Below are 15,599 nucleotides of genomic sequence, written 5' to 3' on the forward strand. Positions count from 1 at the left end.
CGGTGCTGAGGATGATGGCTTAAACACAAAAGAAAGTAAAGGAGGCGTGCGTGGGTATTATATACATAAATTTGTGCTATAAGTGTATGTACATGCATGTAGAGAGAAAGATAGGCACAGATGCGTTTCAATATAAAATGTAGCGTTCAACGAGGACCAGATCTCGGACCATTACTCTCAAGGTAATGGTTATGACTGACCTGATATCCTTGTGCATTCGAATATCATAGAGATACAAAACTTTCGCCAACGCCCATTCAAAAGAATACGTTTCTTATTTTAAAATTGGGACCGCAAACAATTAATTTACGTAAATAGGTATGAGCTAATGCAAGGGATAGATAAGGAACTGTAATGTACAGTGTACGATATATCACTCTGATTAATATGTGCAGCTTTATCAGTCACATATACGCATTAGAAACTATGGACGCACCTGAGCTGATTCATTTCTTACCTTAGAAGGAAAAAAATATATCATGAGCGGCAGAAAGATAGAATAAAGAGAGAGAAAGATATTAACACAAGGGAAATGACTGAAAATATGAGAATAAACATTAGATATTAAAAAAAATAATAATAAACATAAAAAATCTGGAATATATATAAATACAAAAACATCATATCCAGCTGACTATACGACACAAAAAGGGGAAAAGGGTCTCACCTGGTTTCTATTAACCGTGATCTGTTCTTATCGTAGTTGTACTTCTTTGTAATACCAGGATACTATATGGGTATTCTATACCAATTATTTCATTTTCCTAAATATTTAGCAAATGGAAAACCCACACACACACACACAAGCTTATATGTGTGTGTATGCATTTCTGTGTGTGTGTATATATATATATATATATATATATATGTGTGTGTGTGTGTGTGTGTGTGTGTGTGTGTGTGTGTGTGTGTGTGTGTGTGTGTGTGTGTGTGTGTGTATGTGTATGTGTATGTGTATGTGTATGTGTAAGTGTATGTGTGTGTGTGTATGTGTGTGTGATATCTACATATATGTGTGTATATATACGCACATATATGCACACACGCACGCACGCACGCGCACACACACACACACACACACACACACACATATACATATATATACATATGTATACATATATATGTACCCACACATATACATATATGTATATAATATATATCTATATATATATCATATACATCTATACATATGTGCGTGTGTGTGTGTGTATATGTATATATATATATATATATATATATATGTGTGTGTGTGTGTGTGTGTGTGTGTGTGTGTGTGTTTGTGGACGTGGTCATGGCATGTACGTACATGCCATGCCTACTGTGAGTTACTTGTTTGATTGTTTTTACATATAGATGTCTGTACTAAGTCACCAATGAGCCATTTACGAGTACTGCCTGTCTCGCCCGTTTACCCTTTTCACTGATTTACGAAAATATTTTACGTTATCTTATTTTGCTGTTACTAATGTTTATAACATTATTGTAATTATAATGTTTATAATAAAAACAACACCATCTTTCTTTCTTTCTTTCTTTGTTGGATTTCTTGGCTATCAACCAGCGGCATGTGGCCAAGGTTATTAAGCCAATGGATCCTATTTATTCTATCAATCTATATAAGGTCATAAAGTTTTGTCTCCCTTAAAAAAGTGATTACTTTACTGATGATTGTTTCATCATCTGATAGCATGTTTATTAGTGTGAAATCTTTATTTTTTAAACGAAGGCAATTTTTGAGTGGCTGTCTATGGATGGCATATCTCGGGCATACTATTAAGAGGTGTGGTATGGAAAGGTTGGTGTTGCATTGTGGGCACTGAAGAGGGAAAGTTTTCTCTATGTAGGGAGTGAGGTGGGTATATCTTGAGGCGTTGACCCTCAGCCGGGCCAACACCACCTCCTCCCTTCTTTCTTTCCTGTGGGATGTGCCCCACAGTTCAATGGTTGGTTTTATTTTTTGTGTGAGTTGGAGGTTGGTCCACTCACTTTGCCACAGGAGATGTATTTTTCCTTTTATAAGAGACACAAAACACCTGAGATCTGTACGAACTATGGTAGTGTCCAGATCGCCAGTTGACCCGGCTAGTTTGTCAGCCTGTTCATTACCATGGATACCAGAGTGACCTGGTACCCATATTAGTTTGATTGATTTGTTGGCACCGTGTAACTTACGAATGATATTACCCAGCAATTCATTTTTAGTGGTATCTAAGGATTTCATAGCTTTAAGTGAACTTAATGAATCTGAAAAAATAACTATTCTATCGTGGGTCGTCGATAGTGCAAAATCAATAGCTTTATCAATGGCAAAAAGTTCCGCAAGAAAAATCGATGTATGATTCGGCAGTCTAAACTTTAGTTCACATTCAGTCGACCATACACCCGCACCTACACACTCATCTGTCTTGGAGCCGTCGGTATATATATCAAAAAAAGGAAGATGTTTAATAAGGATCTCTCTGAACCTCTGGCGTACCTCACCCTCCGGCGCCATGGCCTTGGCTGATGGAAGCGAGGCTTCCATTATAGAAAAATTGGGTGTTTCCCATGGCGCTATATTTGACTGAACCAGGGTATCGATGGTAGAGAGATCTATACCGACTTTCTCGACGAGGTCGTAGAGTCTCGTGGCAAAGGGCCTAGTGCCTCCATTGCCATTAGGGTGGCTCGGGTCTCGAGCCACCTTAGCGGCATAGGTCAGTGCTAACTGGCCGCGTCTGAGTCGGAGGGGAGGTACTCCTGACTCCACCTCAAGACGCTCGATCCGAGTACATTTTAGGGCTCCAAGACACACACGCAGACAAGCATTCTGCACAGTATCCAATCCTTTCAAACTTGTTTTCGATGCCGAACCATACACGATTGACCCATAGTCTATTTTAGACCTAATCAGGGCTTTATATACCATTAGCAAAGACTGTCTATCAGCTCCCCATTTATTACCAGAAATGCACTTTAATAAATTTAGTGCTCTTTGACATTTATTCTTTAACTGACCAATGTGGTCTTTCCAATTGAGTCTACTATCAAAAAGTAGCCCAAGAAATCTTGCAGAATTTTGAATAGGTATTAGGTGGTTGTCTAGAGTTAGCCTGATGTTCGGCTTCCTCCTATGTGAAAAAATTACCCCAATACTCTTTCTAATGGAAAACTTAAAACCCCACTGGAGGCCCCAGTTATGAATCATATCCAGTGCCAATTGGATGCGATTTGCTGAGAATTCTGCATTATTGCTGGAATGCCATAATGCACAATCATCAGCGTACAGTGAGTATTTAAGATTCCGAGGAGGAGCTGGTAAGATGTCATTTATCATACATAGAAATAGAGTTGGTGACAAGACACTTCCTTGTGGGACCCCGTTTGCCTGGACAAAAATGTCCGAAAAAGTGACATTGTCAGAAAACAATTTGACAGAAAACGTTCTGTCAGAAATGAAATTTTGAATAAAACAAGGCAAGTTTCCACGTAATCCGAAAGCATAAAGTTTTCTGAGTAGGCCATATCGCCATGTCATGTCGTAGGCTTTTTCTATATCTAAAAATACTGAAATCAAAAAATATTTTTTGGCAATTGCCTCTTGAATGTGACTGTCCAGCTTTACTAGCTGATCGAGAGTTTGGCGTCCCTTTCGGAAGCCGCACTGCTCGTCAACTAGTAAATTACTGGAATTTAAAAAATGCAATAGCCTACTATTAACAATTCGTTCCATGACCTTGCATAAGCAACTTGTCAACGCAATTGGGCGGTAGGAGATGGCAAATCTGGGATTACCCCCTCCTTTCAATATGGGAATGATGTGGGCGAAGTGCCATGAGTTTGGAAAAGTGTGGCTTTTCCAAATTTCATTGTACACTTCTAGCAACTTAATCATGTCATCATGATTAAGATGCTTCATCATCTCATATCGAATCTCATCGGGGCCTGGGGATGTTCCTCTACAGGCTTCTAGGGCTCGGACAAGCTCATCCATTGTTAGATCTTTATTGTAATCAAAGTCATCTCCTGTGGCAAAGTGAATTGGTTGCAGCTCAGCCGCTTCCTTGATGGGCAGGAATGCGTGATGGTAGTTTGCTGAGCTGCTTGTATGAGAGAACTGCCTGGCGAGTGCATTAGCGATGTCTCTAGGTGAATCTAAATTGTTACCCTCTTCTATGATGTTGTTAATCTTGAATGATGTTTTTTTCTTATTTATTTTATTAATAGTGGACCAAACCTCTGATATTTTTGTATTGCTACTTATTGTAGAGACAAAGCTCCGCCAGGAGTCTCTTTTTGCTTGTCTTATTACTCTACGAGCCCTAGCTCTTGCTTGTTTGTAATTACAAAAGTTCTCATTTGTGATGTTATTTTGGAAAAGCCTGTAGGCCTTATTGCGTCGGCACAGCGCCCTGCGGCAATCTGGTGTCCACCATGGAACTCTATGCTTAACGCTATCTGTCGAAGTTTTAGGAATGGATAGCAAAGCTGCTTCTATAATCGAATTCTGAATATTGCTTACTTTATCATCAATGGTTTCTCCAACAAGTTCGAGCTTGACGCTCCTTGTGAAGGCGACCCAGTCTGCTTTTTTTACGTTAAATTTAGGCGCTGAAGGCGTTCTCACTGTGTCGCATGAATATTTAATCAAGATAGGAAGATGATCGCTTCCCAACGAGTCGTCAATGGTGTGCCACAGGCACTTGGCTGCTACTGATGATGAGACCAGTGATATGTCTATAAAGCTCAAATTCCCGGTATTATCGTCCACCCGCGTGGGACTACCATCATTCAGAAGGACTAGATCAGACTCGTTAATCAACTTAACTACTTGCTCACCTCTACCATCCTCCCGTAGGGAACCCCATAACGTATGATGAGCATTAAAATCACCTAAAATTACTTTATTTTGTGGCAGACGTTCCTGAAGAGCAAAAAGCTCATCATAGATTATCACTTTATCAGGCGGACAGTAAACTGAACATATAGCCAGATACGTGCCATTAATTTTTACTTTGCATGCGACAAACTCCAAAGTAGAATCAATAGTCACTTCTGTAAAAGGGAGGCTTTGGTGGATGTACATGGCGACTCCGCCTCCACCCCTACCCTCACGATCCTTCCGACATAAATGGTAGTTCCTGAGCGATACGACCTCGTCCGAGACGAGGTTTGTTAAATGAGTTTCTTGGAGAACTATAATATCGGGAGCTTAGGACGAGGCTAATAATTTAAGGTCATTTACTTTAGATCTAATACTTCGACAGTTCCATTGTATAATGGTTGACGCGATGATTACGTTTTATGGGGTTTGGAAGTGCCTTGTCCACCAGTTTTTATTTTCTTTTTATGGGAGGGAGGCGCCTCCTCTCCCTCGCTTCCCGGGGACCTCTCACGGGATGGTTTGGAGACAGAAGCCTCCATGTCCTGCACCTCCTGGCGAGGGAGACGACTGACAGACTGCGACCTGCTTCTCTCTCGAGAAACCGATCGCAAGCCAGACGAAGTCCTCACAGGAGTAGCCCGGACGGGAAGGTGCGCTCCGGACTGTGATTCGGTATCTTCCTCCTTATGATGTTTTGGCTGGGTTGATGCAGCCATTTGGTCGACCAATTTTGTCAGTTGATATACTTTAATGTTTAGTTCTTTAACGGTTTGTTTAAGTTCAGCAATTTCCTTATCCTTGGCTGCAAGCTGCTGACTGACATCACTTGCACTAGGGGTGTTGCTAGTTACTGCTGCAGCATAGGAAGTATCGGGTTTGTGTGTCAAACTTTCCACTTTCCTCTTAGCTTCAGTATAACTAACTTCATGCTTTCTCATATATGCCAATGTTTTAGTCTCCTTCTTCAGGATGCTGCACTCGGCAGATCCTGAATGATGGGGACCTTCACAGTTAGCACATTTGGAAATTTTGTTAGTACATGTGATGGTGTCATGGGCTTCAGCACATTTACGGCAAGTGAATTTAGAAGAATCTTTGTCAATACATCTTAATGAGGTGTGTCCGAATTTTTGGCATCTGTTACAATGCATTGGCTTTTGGACATAAGGTCTTACTTGTACACGTTCATAACCGACGTTGACATATTCAGGGATTTTATTCAAGGCAAAAGTCAAAAAACACAGTCCAGTTTTCGTTCGCACATTCCCGTCCTTCTTGGTCATACAATGAACGTCCACTACGTCTTGGTCCTTCATGCTCTCAAGAATTTCACTTTCATCCATCGTCCTCAAATCCCTGTGAAAGATTACTCTCTTACAGGTATTTGGGCCAATAGGGATAGTTACTTTAACTCGAAGATCATGAATTTGTGTCTGCTTAAGTAAATCCTTAATCTGGGAGTTGTATTGTACTTTAACAAGGAGGCTTCCATCTCGCAATTTTTTAACAAAATCAAAGTCGCCGTCCACTTGACCATCAAGGACCTTTTTGATGATAAAGGTGTTCACGTTCAAAAGCGACTGATTTTCATTCACGCATTTTACATTCGCGAACCTTGCATTCTGGGTGGGGATTGTGAAAAGTGGTCGTCTCGTCTTGTCATTAGTGGGGGTACCATTGTTCGTAGTCAGAAAGTGGTCATGAATCGCCCCTCCTCCTTTAGGAGGAGAAGGGGTAGCCGGGGAGTCATTCATTCTGGGTATCGGACCAGGTCCGACCCCTCTGCTCAAAGTCGTAGTCCTGAAGGGACAAAAACCTCTTAACTGTTGTTATCAACCTAACTGCAATAGCTAAGAGAGTGGATCAGTATTTCGTCCTCTACCCCCTCAGTGGAAGCCTGGTTGCGTTCTCCAGTACCACAGAGGGATCGAGTTATGTGTGGGACACTTCCTTACCGCCGAACTTGCCTAGGCGAAGGACGGTAATTCAATGCCCACCCCCCAAGCGAATACGGGAGTTCCGAGGAACTCCGGTAGGCTCAGGAAAGTCACATTATAAAGGAAAAGATTTCAGGACCAAAGAAAAAGTGCGCCCAAATGACGCCCCAGACTACTGGGCTTCCCTACCCAGGGGTCAAAGCCACAAGGGCTACCCTGGTGTAGAAGAGAGCTGCGGGTCTGGGGTGGGGTGCTGACTACTACTACTGTAGCCTCGTGTCACCTGCAAAGCAAGAGCACTGAAGGTGCTGGCAAAGCACAACAAATGTTCTGCAATTTACAGGATTTTACTTTACTCCAATTTACGTTAAGAAATGTCAGGCGAGACGAGAGGCCCCGGGCTCCAGGGTAGCTCAAGTGGCGCAAGACTTATTATTTATTGTTGCTGCGTTTAAACAAGGTGTTGTCTCATCAAGAGTTCGAACACGAGTGACACACACCATCTTCTTCTTCTTCTTCTTTGTTGGATTTCTTGGCTATCAACCAGCGGCATGTGGCCAAGGTCATTAAGCCAATGGATCCTATTTATTCTATCAATCTATATAAGGTCATAAAGTTTTGTCTCTCTTAGAAAAGTGATTACTTTACTTACTATTTTTTCATCATTAGACAAAAGATTTGATGTTGTAAAATCTAATTGTTTTATTCTTAAGTAGTTTTGGAGTGGTCGTCTATTGTTATTGTAGTTGGGGCATATTGTTAGTATATGAGGTATGGTGAGGGTGGTGGTGCACTGAGGGCACTGTGGAGGAAAATTTCTTTCTATATAGGGAGTGAGGTGGGTGATTCTTGAGGCGTTGACCCTAAGGCGGGCCAACACCACCTCCTCCCTTCTGTCTTTCCTGTGGGATGTGTTCCACAGTTCGATAGTGTGCTTGAATTTGTGTGTGAGTTGGAGGTTGGTCCACTCACTTTGCCACAGGATGTGTATTTTTGCTTTTATAAGAGACACAAAACACCTGAGATCTGTACGAACTATGGTAGTGTTCAGATCGTCAGTTGACCCGGCTAGTTTGTCAGCCTGTTCATTACCATGGAATCAGAGTGACCTGGTACCCATATTAGTTTGATTGATTTGTTGGCACCGTGTAACTTACGAATGATATTACCCAGCAGTTCATTTTTAGTGGTTTCTAAGGATTTAATAGCTTTAAGTGAACTTAATGAATCGGAAAAAATGACTATTCTATCGTGGGTCGTCGATAGAGCAAAATCAATAGCTTTGTCAATGGCAAAAAGTTCAGCAAGAAAGATCGATGTATGATTCGGCAGTCTAAACTTTAGTTCACATTCAGTCGACCATACACCCGCACCCACACCCTCATTTGTCTTGGAGCCGTCGGTATATATATGAAAAAAGGATAAATGTTTAATAAGGATCTCTCTAAACCGCTGGCGTACCTCACCCTCCGGCGCCATGGCCTTAGCTGATGGAAGCCAAGCTTCCATGATGGAAAAATTGGGTGTTTCCCATGGCGCTATGTTTGACTGAACCAGGGTATCAATAGTAGAGAGATCTATACCGACTTTCTCGACGAGGTCGTGGAGTCTCGTGGCAAAGGGCCTAATGCCTCCATTGCCATTGGGATGGCTCGGGTATCGAGCCACCTTAGCGGCATAGGTCAGGGCTAATTGGCCGCGTCTGAGTCGGAGGGGAGGTACTCCTGACTCCACCTCAAGACGCTCGATCCGAGTGCACTTCAGGGCTCCAAGACACACACGTAAACAGGCATTCTGCACAGCATCCAATCCTTTCAAACTTGTTTTCGATGCCGAATCATACACGATTGACCCATAGTCTACTTTAGACCTAACCAGGGCTTTATATATCATTAGCAAAGACTTCCTATCAGCTCCCCATTTATTACCAGCAATGCACTTTAATAAATTTAGTGCTTTTTGACATTTATTCTTTAACTGATCAATGTGGTCTTTCCAATTAAGTCTACAAAGAGTAGACCAAGAAATCTAGCAGAATTTTGAATGGGTATTGGGTGGTTATCTAAAGTTAGTCTGATATTTGGTATCTTTCTATGTGAAAAAATTACCCCAATACTCTTTCTAATGGAAAACTTAAAACCCCACTGGAGGCCCCAGTTATGAATCATATCCAATGCGAGTTGGATACGATTTGCCGAGAACTCTGCATTGTTGCTGGAATGCCACAATGCACAATCATCGGCGTACAGTGAGTATTTAAGATTTCGAGGGGGAGCTGGTAGGATGTCATTAATCATACATAGAAATAATGTTGGCGACAAGACACTTCCTTGTGGGCCCCCTTTTGCCTGGACAAAAATGTCCGAAAAAGTGACATTGTCGGCAAAAAGTTTGACAGAGAACGTTCTGTCAGATATGAAATTTTGAATAAAACAAGGCAAGTTTCCACGTAATCCGAAAGCATAAAGTTTTCTGAGTAGGCCATATCGCCATGTCATGTCGTAGGCTTTTTCTATATCTAAATATACTGAAATCAAAAAATATTTTTTGGCAATTGCCTCTTGAATATGACTGTCCAGCTTTACTAGTTGATCGAGAGTTTGGCGTCCCTTTCGGAAGCCGCACTGCTCGTCAACTAGTAAATTACTGCTATTTAAAAAATGCAATAGCCTACTGTTAACAATTCGTTCCATGACCTTGCATAAGTAACTTGTCAACGCAATTGGTCGGTAGGAGATGGCAGTTCTGGGATTACCCCCTCCTTTCAATACAGGAATGATGTGGGTGAAGTGCCATGAGTTTGGAAAAGTGTGGCTTTTCCAAATTTCATTGTACACTTCTAGCAACTTAATCATGTCATCATGATTAAGATGCTTCATCATCTCATATCGAATCTCATCGGGGCCCGGGGATGTTCCTCTACAGGCTTCTAGGGCTCGGACAAGCTCATTCATTGTTAGGTCTTTATTATAATCAAAGTCATCTCCTGTGGCAAAGTGAATAGGCTGCAGCTCAGCGGCTTCCTTGGTGGGCAGGAAAGCAGGATGGTAGTTTGCTGAGCTGCTTGTATAAGAGAACTGCCTGGCGAGTACATTAGCAATGTCTTTTGGTGAATCGAAATTTGTTCCCTCGTGGATGATGTTTTTAATTTTGCAGGATGTTTTGTTTTTATTAATTTTTTTGACAGTGGACCAAACCTCTGATATTTTTGTATTACTATTGATTGTAGAGACAAAGCTATGCCAGGAGTCTCTTTTAGCTTGTCTAATTACTCTACGAGCCCTAGCTCTTGCTAGTTTGTAGTTGCAAAAGTTCTCATTATTGATGTTATTTTTGAAAAGCCTGTAGGCCTTATTGCGTCGGCACAGCGCCCTGCGGCAATCTGGTGTCCACCATGGAACTCTATGCTTAACGCTATCTGTCGAAGTTTTAGGAATGGATAGCAAAGCTGCTTCAAAATCGAATTCTGAATATTGTTTACTTTATCATCAATGGTTTCTCCAACAAGTTCGAGCTTGACGCTCCTTGTGAAGGCGACCCAGTCTGCTCTTTTTATGTTAAATTTAGGCGCTGAAGGCGTTCTTGCTGTGTCGCATGAATATTTAATCAAAATAGGAAGATGATCGCTTCCCAACGAGTCGTCAATGGTGTGCCACAGGCACTTGGCTGCTACTGATGATGAGACCAGTGATATGTCTATAAAGCTCAAATTCCCGGTATTATCGTCTACCCGCGTTGGGCTACCATCGTTCAGAAGGACTAAATCAGAGTCGTTAATCAGCTTAACTACTTGCTCACCTCTACCATCCGCCCGCAGGGAACCCCATAATGTATGATGAGCATTAAAATCACCTAAAATTACTTTATTTTGTGGCAGACTATCCTGAAGAGCAAAGAGCTCATCATAAATTACCACTTTATCAGGGGGACAATAAACCGAACATGTAGCCAGATACGTGTTATTGATTTTTACTTTGCATGCGACAACCTCCAAAGTAGAATCAATAATCACTTCTGTAAAAGGGAGGCTTTGGTGGATGTACATGGCGACTCCGCCTCCACCCCTACCCTCACGATCCTTCCGACACAAATGGTAGTTTCTGAGTGATACGACCTCGTCGCAGACGAGGTTGTTTAAGTGTGTTTCTTGTAAGACTATAATATCGGGAGCATAGGACGAGGCTAATAATCTGAGGTCGTTTACTTTAGATCTAATACTTCGACAGTTCCATTGTATAATGGTTAACGCGATGATTACGTTTTATGGGGTTTGGAAGTGCCTTGTCCGCCAGTTTTAATTTTCTTTTTCTGGGAGGGAGGTTCGTCCTCCTCTCCCTCGCTACCCAGGGGCCTTCCATGGGTATTTTTGGAGACAGTAGCCTCCATGTCCTGCGTCTCGCCGCCAGGGAGACGCCCGGTGGAGGATGATCTGCTTCGAGAAGCAGACCAAACACCAGACGAAGTCCTAGCAGGAGCCGCCTGGACGAGAAGGTGCGATCCAGACTGTGTTTTGGTATCATCCTCCTTATGATGCTGCTGCTTTTGCTGGGTTGATTCAGCAATTTGTTGAATTGTATCTTTCAATTCTTTGATTTGACTCATTAATTCCTTGACCGTTTCCTTTAATTCAGCAATTTCTTTATCCTTAGCTGCAAGTTCCCGACTGATGCCGTTTGCACTGGAAGTGTTGTTAGTTGCTGCTGAAGCGTAGGAAGTATTGGGTTTGCTGGTCAAACCTTCAACTTTCCTCTTGGCTTCACGGTAACTAACATCATGTCCTCTCATGTATGCTAATATTTCAGTCTCCTTCTTCAAGCTGCTGCACTCGGCAGAGCCAGATTGATGGGGACCTCCACAGTTAGCACACTTGAGCGTTTTCTCAGTACATACAGCAGTGTCATGTTCTCCAGCACATTTACCACAAGTAAATTTACTAGTATCTTTGTCATTGCATCGTAATGAGGTGTGTCCAAATTTTTGGCATCTATTACAGCGCATAGGTTTTTGAATGTAAGGTCGCACTTGGACACGTTCATATCCAACCGTGACATACTCAGGTATTTTACTTGAAGCAAAAGTCAAAAAGCACAATCCGGTTTTTGTTCGCACATTCCCGTCTTTCTTGGTCATGCAGTTCACGTCCACTACGCTTTGGTCCTTCATATTTTCCAGAATTTCACTCTCCTCCATTGTTCTCAAATCCCTGCTAAAGATTACTCCCTTGCAGGTATTGGGGCCAATGGGGATAGTTACGTTGACCTTCAAATCATGAATCTGCGTCAGTTTAAGCAAGTCCTTAATCTGGGAGTTGAATTGCACTTTTACAAGGAGGCTACCATCTCGCAATTTCTTGACAAAATCAAAGTCGCCGTCCACTTGACCATCAAGGACCTTCTTGATGATGAAGGGGCTCACATTCAAAAGCGATTGATTTTCATTCACGCATTTGACAGTCAGATACCTTGCATTCTGTGGAGGGATGGAAAAGAATCGTCGTTCACGTTTGTCAGCAGTAGGGGTTCCGTTGTTCAAGGTCGTATTGGTCGTAGGCGAGTCATGGGTCGTCCCCCCTCCTTGAGGAGGAGGAGGGTTGTTAGCCGCGGGATCAATCATGCTGGGTATCGGACCGAGTCCGACCCCTGGGCCCGTGCCCGTTGTCCTGAAGGGACCAGTTAACCCTTAACTATCGTTGAACAACCTAACAGCAATAGCTAAGAGAAGAGTGTGGCAGTTTCCGTCATCTACCCCCCCAGTGGAAGCCTGGTTGCGTTCTCCAGTACCACAGAGGGATCGAGTTATGTGGAAGACACCTCCTTACCGCCGAACTTGCCTAGTGCGAAGGGCGGTAATTCGATGCCCACCCCCCAAGCGAATACGGGAGCCCACAAGGGTACTCCGGTAGGCTCAGGGAAGTCACATGAAGAGAGGAAGAGAATTCAGAATAAAGAGAAAGTGCGCCCAAAGGACGCCCCAGACTACTGGGCCTCCCTACCCAGGGGTCAAAGCCCGTAAGGGCTGCCCTGGTGTAGAAGAGAGCTGCGGGTCTGAGGTGGGGTGCTGACTACGCCTACTGTAGTCTCGTGTTACCTGCAAAATCAATGCACTGAAGGTGCAGGCAAAGCACAAAATGCTGAAAAAATCAGATTTACTCTAAGTAAATTACGTTATAAACTCAGAAGCAATAGCGCCGAGCGAGACGAGAGGCCCCGGACACCAGGGTAGCTCCTGTGGCACAAGGCTTGGGTCTATTGCTGCTGCGTCTGAAAAGAGAGAGGTCCGAGCTGGTCAAAGTCTCGTACACGAAGAGTGCCACACCATCGATATTCATAGCTCTAGTAAAAATACGTTTGTCCCGCCAATTCAAGGAAAGGTGAAATCGGGTAAGGTCACAAGATCTACTAATTGACTCCTTTGTGGCTAAGCGCTAGCAGAGCCATCTATGTAGAGATACATTTCACAAAATATAAAAAATGAGCAGAGCATTTTCCCCATTTTTTACTCACTTTCACCGGCGGCAATGGGCTAATATATATATATATATATATATATATATATATATATATATATATATATACGTATACACACACAAACACACACATGTATATGTATATAAATATATAAAGTATATATATATATATGTATAGAAGTGTGTGTGTCTATATATAACAAATATGCATTCATATATATATATATGTATATATATATATATATATATATATATATATATTTGATGTATATATAAATTATTTTTACACACATATTTATTAATCAGTTTAGCATCTTTTCGGTTAAGCTGGTGACCTTCAACGTGTAAGTGAATGAAACGCCATTCGATTCTCTAGCTAAGGGGGTGGTCACACTAGTCTATTCCAGGTATCCCTTTACAGAGCGGGACCCTTGCACAGCTTTGACGGGAAGCGAGATGAAAATCTTCTATTTTCGTAACCAATATCCGCCTTCATGCCACTATAGTGAGAGATTCCATAATATTGTATGTAAGGAAAAGTGTGTGTGTGTGTGTATGTATAAACATATATGTATATATACATACATATATATACATATATACATATATATATTGTATAAAGGGAAAGGAAATACCAATATTTGCGTTCGTACTCGTATTGTTCTGAACTGACGTAGGTGAGCCGCTAGGCTTTTAGCTCTCTTTTTTTCGGCTTTCATGGAGAATAGGTTGGGATCGCTGGCAGTCAAAAAAAAAAAGGTTGTTCTGACCTGTGGTGTCTTATTTGAGATGATTTGACTTTCCCCCATCTGTTCTCTGCATGGGCATTTAGAATTGTAATATGATGATTTATGAAACCATTGCTTATTTGGTTCCCAAAGGATTTTTTTTAAATGTGCAACCTTTGCTGCTGGTGGAAGAGAAGGCCCTAGCTACTTCCTTATTCTAACAGTTTCCAGAATATTCTCCTTTGCTTACTCATGAGTGATATATATTACGGTTAGTAAAATTATAAATAGTGATTTAAGAATAAATTTTCGCCGGCAATGTTTAAATAAACTATGGTTTTGTCATATAAGTAACCAGTTTCTCTCCCCTATACCATATCACTGGGAATATATGTATATAAATTGTAAGGTAAAACCCGAGTAATTCCTGGGAAAATAAGCCCAGGTGGTGCCTGCTATCAGAATTCAGGAATTTACTTTGGATCGATTCATATTTTCTCTGCAAGTAATTTGAGTGCAATGAATCTAGACTTTAACTGTAATTTTATTTTAATTATTTTAATTTTATTTTAATTACACTATAAATGTTGACCCCAAAAAGGACAACACAGTATGATGTAGGATAATCAATAACCTAGGTGAATTGGCGTTTCTAAACTTAATGTTTTTTTTTTTTATTATTATTATTATTTCAATCGATCTGCGATCCTATTCATAAAATCCACGGCAATCTTTGATGCCTGGTTCATCCAGGTTAGTGTAGACACGTTGGTCTTATCAGGGACGAAATTTCTCCATGGAGGGACACAATGTAACAGAGCCTGCTGATCTGTGGCTGAACAGCACTCGGCTTAGCTCTCTAGGGATCCCTGGACAAAGAAGACTAGTATGACCATTCCTTCAAGCAATGGTCACACTGTCTTGTTTGTTTGGGGATTGCCGGACCGCCACGCCGAGTGTCTGTAGGGTACAGGGCGGGATCGGTCACACTATACACAATGTCCCGTGGTGAGAAACATGGTGCTGGACCATGATGAACACACTAACCTGCTGGATAAAATACGCAGCGGAGATAGTCGTGGATTCCATGAGCATCATCTCATATCGTTTCAAAATTCCTGGAAATTCCATCAAACTAACAAATGCCATTATGAATTACATACATCAGCCAACCGTGCGAACTATCCCTGATACCCCATATTTGAACAATAATAGAAAATCCGACGGTAAGCCTTAAGAAGCATATGCTGCTATTAATATAGCGATGATGTAAGAATGACGAAAAAATGTATTAAAGTTGGGAGGAAGCAAATACAGTAACAGAATTTAATAAAATAATGATTAACCCAACCGCCCTGGATTTATGTTCTGTCCCCTGTAGTTTTGTTTGGTGAATTTTGTTACATACAGATAGATGGCTTCACGTGTGCTCAACTGACAAGGAGTCTGATTTCTTCATTCCTTGAATTGCGGGAAAATGTGTTATCGTTTTGATACAGTTGACATCGATACTGTTATTATTGTTATTGATGTTATGATTATTAAATTTAAGACAATGAGATAATGCAAAAGACCCTTTCCAAAAATCGAGAAAAAGGGTAAGC

General features: G+C 41.6%; 1 protein-coding gene across 1 annotated transcript in view; it reads left to right on the forward strand.

The window, feature by feature from the left end:
- LOC125047416 overlaps nt 1-827 on the forward strand; it is a 6,104-nt gene extending 5,277 nt beyond the window's left edge. Inside the window, exon 2 of the mRNA XM_047645602.1 lies at nt 1-827. This exon is cut by the window's left edge and continues 2,712 nt beyond it. The gene's annotated coding sequence lies outside the window, so the exon portion shown is untranslated.
- The last annotated feature ends 14,772 nt before the right edge of the window (nt 828-15,599 follow it).

Source organism: Penaeus chinensis, chromosome 41 (genome assembly GCF_019202785.1).
Source record: "Penaeus chinensis breed Huanghai No. 1 chromosome 41, ASM1920278v2, whole genome shotgun sequence".
Classification (NCBI taxonomy): domain Eukaryota; kingdom Metazoa; phylum Arthropoda; class Malacostraca; order Decapoda; family Penaeidae; genus Penaeus; species Penaeus chinensis.